This window comes from Pezoporus flaviventris, unplaced genomic scaffold (assembly GCF_033815535.1).
Source record: "Pezoporus flaviventris isolate CSIRO_AGI_PZ_B2104156 unplaced genomic scaffold, CSIRO_AGI_Pfla_v1 ptg000116l, whole genome shotgun sequence".
NCBI lineage: Eukaryota > Metazoa > Chordata > Aves > Psittaciformes > Psittacidae > Pezoporus > Pezoporus flaviventris.
In genome coordinates, this window is record NW_026892664.1 from 2,531,340 (window position 1) to 2,539,911 (window position 8,572).

At 45.3% G+C, this 8,572-nt stretch overlaps 1 pseudogene; it reads right to left on the reverse strand.

Annotated features, from left to right (window-relative positions):
• Window positions 1–2,189: 2,189 nt before the first annotated feature.
• Window positions 2,190–8,274, reverse strand: LOC133282284 (olfactory receptor 5AU1-like; annotated as a pseudogene).
• Between the last annotated feature and the right edge of the window lie 298 nt (window positions 8,275–8,572).

Here is an 8,572-nt window from a genome sequence, read left to right on the forward strand (position 1 = left end):
CAAAGCCATGTACTTGAAATTTCTTTTAAGTTCTAAGTTTATCTGCTTTTGAAGAACCCCCACCCTGCATAATGTTAAGGGAAAGCAGTGGACTTGGCTCCAGCAGAGCTTTGCTGGGAATGCAGTGAGCTTCCTATGACCAACCCAAATATCCACCTAAGGGTGTAAAACACAAAACATACCATATATAAACCAAAATTCTAAGGCTTTAGCTTGGATATTCTCATGCTAAAATATCGCTAAATCTGTTGTAGATGGGGTCAGGAATGCTGGTGTTTTTGAAGCAAACCTACTAGGCATATTAGGGCACTTTTATTCACACCATGGGCTATGATAGAATGGTTTGGGTTGAAGGGAAATTAAAGCTCAGACAGCTCCAAATCCTGACACGGGCAGGCACACCTTCCACTAGAGCAGCTTGCTCCAAGCCCCTGTGTCCAGCCTGGCCATGAACACTGCCAGGGATGTGGCAGCCACAGCTTCTCTGGGCACCCTGTGCCAGCGCCTCAGCACCCTCACAGGGAAGAATTCCTTCCTTATTTCCAACCTGAATTTCTCTGTTTCAGTTTAAACCCATCACCCCTTGCCCTATCGATACAGTCCCTGAAGAAGAGTGAATTTCAACATGTCATCAAGCATGTGAGAGGCAGCAAGACCAGGGTCAAACTGGACCCACCACCCATCAAACCCTTTTGTACCTGCTTGGTTAAAGAGGAAGGTGGTGGTGGATGCAGTGCCTGCAGCTCCTCCTGGAGACCATGCGATGGGTTGAAGGAGAGATGCTTGGGAGCAGGATGCTCCAGGCTGGCTAGTGGAGGGGTTTTATCTCACAGGAGGCATTACCTCAGAGGCTTGTGTTGTGCAAACTGTTCTCCCAAAGGACCCTCCTCCATCGGATAATTAGTTTGACTTGATCAGCAAAACAACCTCTCAATTCCTCTCTCCCCAAAGTCTTCCTGGCTGCATCAGCACCTCCTGCAGAGACCTACCCAGGAAGACAGGCCCAGGACACTTTGCTTTGTATTTCCCCATCTGTCACATACATCTTCCTTTCAGTATTTCCCTGAGGAAGCCCTTTACATTCACAGAGATCATCTAATATTGCATTGAAGGGAGCTGAAAACAAGCACAACAAAGCATCCTCTGTGTAGATGGTTTGTGCTGGTCATGAGGAGTCCTTTCCATCAGGTGCATTTATTTCCATACACTTGACTAGTGATTGTACAACACTTTTGTCAAAAGCATTGGATCCTCCCTCCTAAAAGCACTCAGGCTCTTTACACCCCTACTTAAATTCGCAGCAGAGCAGAGGCTCAGATATGACTTGTCCCCATTTAGCACAAGGGCTTTGTTGACCAACAGACTGTCAAAGCTTTATTTCATACAATCGCATCATAGTTTGTGTTGGAAAGGACCTTAAAGCTCATCCAGCTCCAACCCCTGCCATGGGCTTGGACCCCTTCCACTAGAGCAGCTTGCTCCAAGCCCCTGTGTCCAACCTGGCCTTGAAAACTGGCAAGGATGCGACAGCCTCAGGTTCTCTGGGCACCCTGTGCCAGCGCCTCAGCACCCTCACAGGGAAGAGCTTCTGCCTAAGAGCTCACCTCAATATCCCCTCTGTCATTTCACGTGACCAAACCTTGTGGGCTGGAGTTGAAATACCTGGAAATACCAGTTAATATTTCCTTAAAACCAGAAATAACACCAGAAATCATTTCCTAATATAAAACATGAGCTTAGATATCTGCTGGTTTGATGCCAGCAGGGCAAAGACGCCACCTACCTTCTCCCTTTTGCACTCTGAAGCCTGAAATAAAGTTTATTGTTATGTTTAATAACATTTAAATAATAAAATATATTAATTTCAAGTAATATTTAAGTGACAATCACTTTGGACAACAACTTTCTTTCCAGTACACAGTCACTGTCAGGTCTCAGGCTGCAGCCAGAGAAAGTCCTGTCCATGCCAGCACAGAATGTAGCCTTGGTTTAAGGAGAAGTGTGTTTTCCAGCTGTCATGCTTCCAAGTATGTTTAGTCCCTTCTTTGTGCAGGTGCTATATCCAAGCATACTTGAAGGTGCTATATCCAACCATCCTCATCAAGATGCAATATCGAACCATCCTTGAAGGTGCAATATCCATCCTGCTGCTTCTCACCAGGGCAGGGTAGTGCTCTCCTTTCAGCTGACTAGGAACCATGAATGGACAAAGAGCAGAAGACTCTACTTTTTGCTGGCCTCATGTCATTCTTCAAATCCGCATTTCTTAGGCTGTAAATGAGTGGGTTCATCATGGGGACAGCCACAGAGTACAGCATGGAGACCACCTCATCATGCTTTGAGGACTTCCGGGACCTAGGGCGCAGGTACATGAAGAGGGAGCTGCCGTAGTACAAAGCAATGGAGATGAAGTGAGAGGCACAGGTGAAGAAAGCTTTACATCGACCAGCCACAGACTGAATCCGCATGACAGTGGAAAGGACCGACAAGTAGGAGATGCGGATGAAGACCGTGGTGCTCAGTACCTTGAACCCCACCACGGCAGCAGCCATCACCTCAATGGCAGGGGTGTCAGAGCAGGAGAGGGCTAGCAGTGGTGGTCCATCACAGAAGAAGTGATTGATCATCTTGGACTGACAGAATGGGAGATGAACTATGGAAACCATGTGTATGGCAGAGCTGATCACACCAGCTAAGTAGGCACCAGCCAACATCCCAATGCAAAGCCTTTGGGACATGACTGTGGAGTAGGAGAAGGGGGTTACAAATGGCCATGTAGCGATCATAAGCCATAGCAGCCAGCACGTAGCACTCGGTGGTGGCATAGGTTGTGAATGAGAAGAGCTGGGTGGCACATCTAATGAAGGAAATCACTTTCTTCTCCATTAGAACATGGAGCAAGGCTTGAGGGATGATGGTAGAGGAGTAGCAGACATCCAGGAGAGGCAACTGAAAATTCTGAAGAGGCCCAAATCCCTCAATAATATTAAGAAAGTCACGTTTTGTCTATCAATCAGCTACCCCACTTTAAGTCAATGTAAAGGGTGTATATATATACATATATACACACACATACATATATATAAGTCAATATGAGGTAAATTCTTTTTGGGAGAGGAAAACACCAAGGCCAGTCTTGGCTGAACACCACAACCACCACCAACACAGCTGGAAGCTAGTAGGTATTTTAAGGCAAGGAGGGAGGGCAACACCAGAATGAATAAACTGCAGGGTTCCTCATAGTTCCTCTCAAGCCATTGACACATGGAAGTCCTTGAATTCCTGAGTAACTACTGGGGAAAGGGAATTACTTCTCATCTTTTGGGTGCTGCCAGTCTAGCGTGATAGTGTGATACATGAGGAATAAATAGCTGTTCTCTGTGACCCAGGAGGAGCTCTTTGAGAGCAAATGTGGCTTTCCTTAGGGTAGGATGGTGCAGAGCCAGGATTTCTCGCCTCACTTTGCTTTAGACACGATGCCTAACTTGGAGACAAAAGATACATTCAGGCTTGATCAAACATAAATTCTGCCTGGGAGAAATCAGCAGCTCCTAAAATCACAGCTTACAACAGGCAGAATAAATCTTCATTGATTTTTCCTGCCTAACATTAATCATCACTTGAGAGAGTTACAGCAGAGAGCAAAGCAGGAGTGCGCGTGGCTGGTATCTGACAAGCAGAGCCATGCTAAAGAGTCATCATTATTTGATGACCTTTTGCTGAAGGGGTGAGCTCCCCCTCCAGAGCCAGACTCATTTCAGATGTCCTGTGAGCAACGTGTGTGGTCTCCTGGTGTTATTAATGGGGATTTAGAGCTGCTTTTCACTGCTCACATAGAGATGCTGGAGGCAAAGCAGCTCCTGAGCCATCACCACGGAGCTGGAAGATGTGACCCAAGTAATGAAAATCAAACTGTTTGGGTCTGGGGCTCAATCCTCCCCCTGAGGCAGCATCCACCTGCCCAGACACACACATCTCCTGCCAGGGGACAATTGACCTGAAGCTCACAATTAACAAAGACTCACCCTCGCTTTTTCTTGCTTGACAAAGCAAGTGCTTGGTCTGAAGTGATCCAAGGCGCAGATATGAAACCTGGGATGTTTCTAAGGGTGCAGCTTGTGCTATACACGACAGCTTCCCCCCAGCAATCACATCTCCCTGCAGCTTGCGCACACTCACTGGAATGGAGATAAATTAATCTGAAAACCCATACCTTGCTCACTTCGTTTAGATATTATCCATGCAGGTTGTGGGTCCACACTCTGCTGAAGAGTTGACTGAATATTTATCCCTGTATTCCTGGGGAAAAGAGCTCCATTTGTGGCTTTCCTACTCTGATTTGGCAACATCTTGCTTTTTGGCCAAGCTTTCAACAAGCTGCAATAGGACTCACCAAGCAGACTGTTGCTAGTGTTATCCAAGATGTAACTCTTGACATAGATAAGGGAACAACCGACTGCTGTTGAGATCCTACAGCAAAGAAAAACCTGGCAGCAGAACCTCCTGGTTAGGTAGCAGTGAGCTTGTTCTCATAGAACCATAGAATCCCAGAGAGGTTTGTTTTGGAAGGGAACTTAAGGCTCATCCAGCACCAGCCCCTGCCACGGGCAGGGACCCCTTCCACTAGAGCAGCTTGCTCCAAGCCCCTGTGTCCAACCTGGCCTTGAACACTGCCAGGGATGGGGCAGCCACAGCTTCTCTGGGCACCCTGTGCCAGCACCTCAGCACCCTCACAGGGAAGAGCTTCTGCCTAAGAGCTCATCTCAGTCTCCCCTCACGCAGTCCAAAGCCATCATGGTGGATGTCATCCTCAAGATTTCAGTACAGGCACAAGGGGAAGGTGCCAGATATATAAAGTTATAATGCACTGGTTAGCTGTTCTTTTGAGAGTCATACAGCACAAACTATCAAAAGAAAAGGATCGTTTAAAATATGAAGCAAAAGAGCCCCATGCTCACAGCACCAGCATCCCTCTGATTCCTCAAGGGGATGGTTTCTGCTGCCCTGATATAAAGCAGAGGTGTTAAGGTTTGCTACAAGGCCTGTGGATCCTGTGGATGCCACAGGACAAAGCAGGGTTTTCATATCAGGGATTTCTTCCTCTTTGCTCTCAGATCCACTTGAAATGGGTTTTAATACTCCCAGCTTCTCCAGGCTCCAGCTAGAAGGGTAATGCTGCTCTGTCTTCCCCCATGCAGCATCTACCCGTCCTTCCAGAGCCTTGTCCTTTGTGGTATTCACAGAGCCAGGGGTGAAACAAGTCAGGGGATTACACATTAACTGCCAGGGAGCTGTCAGACCAGGCAAGGGTCAGCCCAAAGGGCTCCCAAGAGCCAGGTCAGGATACACCCAACAGGTTTTAAAATTAATGGCACCAGAAGGTCTTATTTGAAAAATACAAGCCCAAAATCGTTGCCTTTAAGAGTTTTATCCAGCCTTCAAACATCCCCAAAGGTAGTTTTTTTAGTACATACCAGTATGTACTGTCTCATATTCGTATTCAAAAACAAGATTACCTCTTGTGAAGCACTCTTAGATGTGTTCAACCCTCAGTGTAGGGAAAATACAGCTCTCCTTTATCTCAGTTTATGCTGCTACTTAGAATGAAAATATAAAAGCACAACTTCCTTTTCATTTTGAAGCAGCTGCCTTTACTTTTCAATCAGAAATGCTTTCGTTACTGTGCAACCAAATATGAGAGGGGGCTGCAGGGCCTTCCAGGAAAGGACAGAAGTCACCTCTTTACTCCCCAAAAGCCCTAGTAGGGAATGACCCTGGTTATTCCTGCCTAGCTCTTAATGTTCTGTAACAAAAGGTGGGTTTCCTACCCTATGCAGGTTACCAGGATGGATCTACCAGTAGCCCAGGAACTTGGTTACTGTATAGGCATCCTCACCCATTCAATTCAGCACCAGAGAGCACCTAAATAAGCCCAGCTGCTCCCCTGGGATTATTTAGGTGGTGATGGGTGTGATTTACGTATATCAACAACAAGGAATTAAATCCTTCACCTCCATGGGATAAAGGTTGAGACCTTACCTGATTTGAGATCTGATGGTTTTTTTGTTTGCTTTCATTATAAAATCTGGAATGGCTTTGTCAGGAGTAAAGATGTGCAATGGGGATACTTTCTGAGAGGGATCTGTGAATCTAGAGGAAACAACTGATGGAGAAAGGTATCAATTAAAACACCATGAATTAGCACTTCAAATTGTGTATGGGTAGCACAGAATATTTAAGAGAAAAACCATTTAAAAGGCAGAGTGATTTTGATATCCTCAGCAACAGAAGGACATGGATAAAGTGCAGAGGAGGCCATGAGGATGATCAGGGGCTGAAGCAGCTCCTGTATGGAGCCAGGCTGAGAACATTGGGGCTGCTCAGCCTGGAGAAAAGAAGCTGCGTGGAGACCTCAGAGCAGCTTCCAGTGTCTGAAGGGGGCTACAAGGATGCTGGAGAGGGACTCTTCATCAGGGACTGGAGTGACAAGACAAGGAGTGATGGGTTCAAACTGAAACAGGGGGAGTTCAGGTTGGATGTAAAGCAGAAGCTGTTCCCTGTGAGGGTGCTGAGGCACTGGCACAGGGTGCCCAGAGAAGCTGTGGCTGCCCCATGCCTGGCAATGTTCTAGGTCAGGTTGGACACAGGGTCTTGGATGACATGGTCTAGTGTGCGGTGTCCCTGACCATGGCAGGGGGTTGGAACCAAGGTCCTTTCCAACCCAAACCACTCTATGATTCTACAATAATCTACATTTCATAAAACCTGAAGCCTCAGCCAAGAACTGCACTAGGAAAAGTGGGGTTTAAAGCATCATTTCTAAATGTGAGAGGACTTTGAAGCTGTTAAACTATCTGACATTGCCTTAACAGGGTCAGGAAATAAACTGTCTACATAGGATCAGCCAACTGTAGAGGCAACATGATGGCCTTAGTTTATTTATCTATTATTTCTCAGTTTCCTGGGCAAGAACAAGCCACTTGGCTTGTAAGACAAGCACGTAAGAAAAAAAGCACTCCCAGCACGTAAGAAAAAAGATTTTATCTAAAATAAAAAGGAGTGGATATTCCCAGCAACGTCCAATAGATGGTGGTGTTGTATAAGAAATCCTGATCCATGATTTTCTAGACAGTTATTTCAACTCTTTGGCCTTCTGATACCTAGAGGGACACCTGTGACCATTTTGCACCTCTTGGAGGTGACCACAGAGAGTAATGGTATCAAGAAGTAACAAAAATCACAGAGGAAAAGGAATGGATTTTGTTCAGAAGTAGATGAATACAGCTTTGAAGGGGAAATGGGCATCTAAAGAGCAGGCATATGTGGATACTGTCATGTCCTGCTGGCAATAGTAAGAGTCAGCGTCAGGCTGGTAACTTTAGTAAACAGTAAGAACAAAGAATAAGAGTAAAGAATAAGAATATATATATAATATATATAATAAATATATCTATAATAAAAAATAAAATGCAAACGATAAAGAATAAAGTATAAATAAAGAAAAAAGTTTAAAAAAAGAATAAAGATCTTAGTGCTGGCCAGGGTCACATCCCTGTTTGGGTTATTTTCCCCTGGATTAAAGAGTGTTTTTCCCACTGGAGATGCCTCAGCTCAAGTGACCACAGGTGGAAAATCTCCATCCAGGACTCAGCCAAGCCTTCTCCTTCCTAAAAACCCATCAGCTCCAAATCCATTCCCAGAGGAGCTTGTTAACACAGTTGGATCAGGGACATCTCTCACCTTTGAGTGATGAGCTGCTAAAGAAATAGGGAAGTTTTGGGTGTGTGGGGAAGCCCTGTGGTGACTGTTTTCCCTGGTGGCATTGTGATTTTATAGCAACCAGGATATGGGGGGGGGGGGCTGCAATTTGTGCCAGGAACGACTTCTTGAATAGGAAATAAGGACTTTGGGTTGGGTTTCTTCATTACCTTCGATTTCCCTGTTGTTTCAGGGTGTTGGTGTGTTTCCATGTTTGCTTTGGGTTTCTTTAATCCCCATTGCCTCAAACCAAAGCGCAACTCTCCTGCAGCAAGCTCTACCGATAACATTCTTGCCTTTGTTTTTAACAAACTACTGTGGGTATAAATTAGAAAACTCCTTAGAGCTTGTCTTAAAGGCGTTGAGAAAGGCGGAACTTGAGGAAAACTGAAAGGGTGAAGTTCTACAGCTGCCTGAAAAGAGGCGGCAAAGCCCAATTTGACTGTGATTTAACTCAGCAGCCTGGTTCCAAACACAAACCCGATGAAGAATTTGCATTTCACTCACTTGACTCATGCACGATATCCCATTGCTCCACAACTGCATTAAAACATCAGTTCATCCATTTAGATCTTGGGTTTCCATCCGTCCTGGGAAAAGCTTTTCATAGGAGCTGCCTCCCCTACCCAGCCCATAAATCACTGAGACCCCAACTAAACTGAGGCAAGAAAAATCAGTATCGTGTGTGTTGGTGTTGACATTTAACACAAGAATATATTGTGTTATATATAAATATATAGGTTAGGATGCATTTAATATTGTGTTTTGATATATATACACACATACATACGTGTTTATGTGTATAATTTGCAAG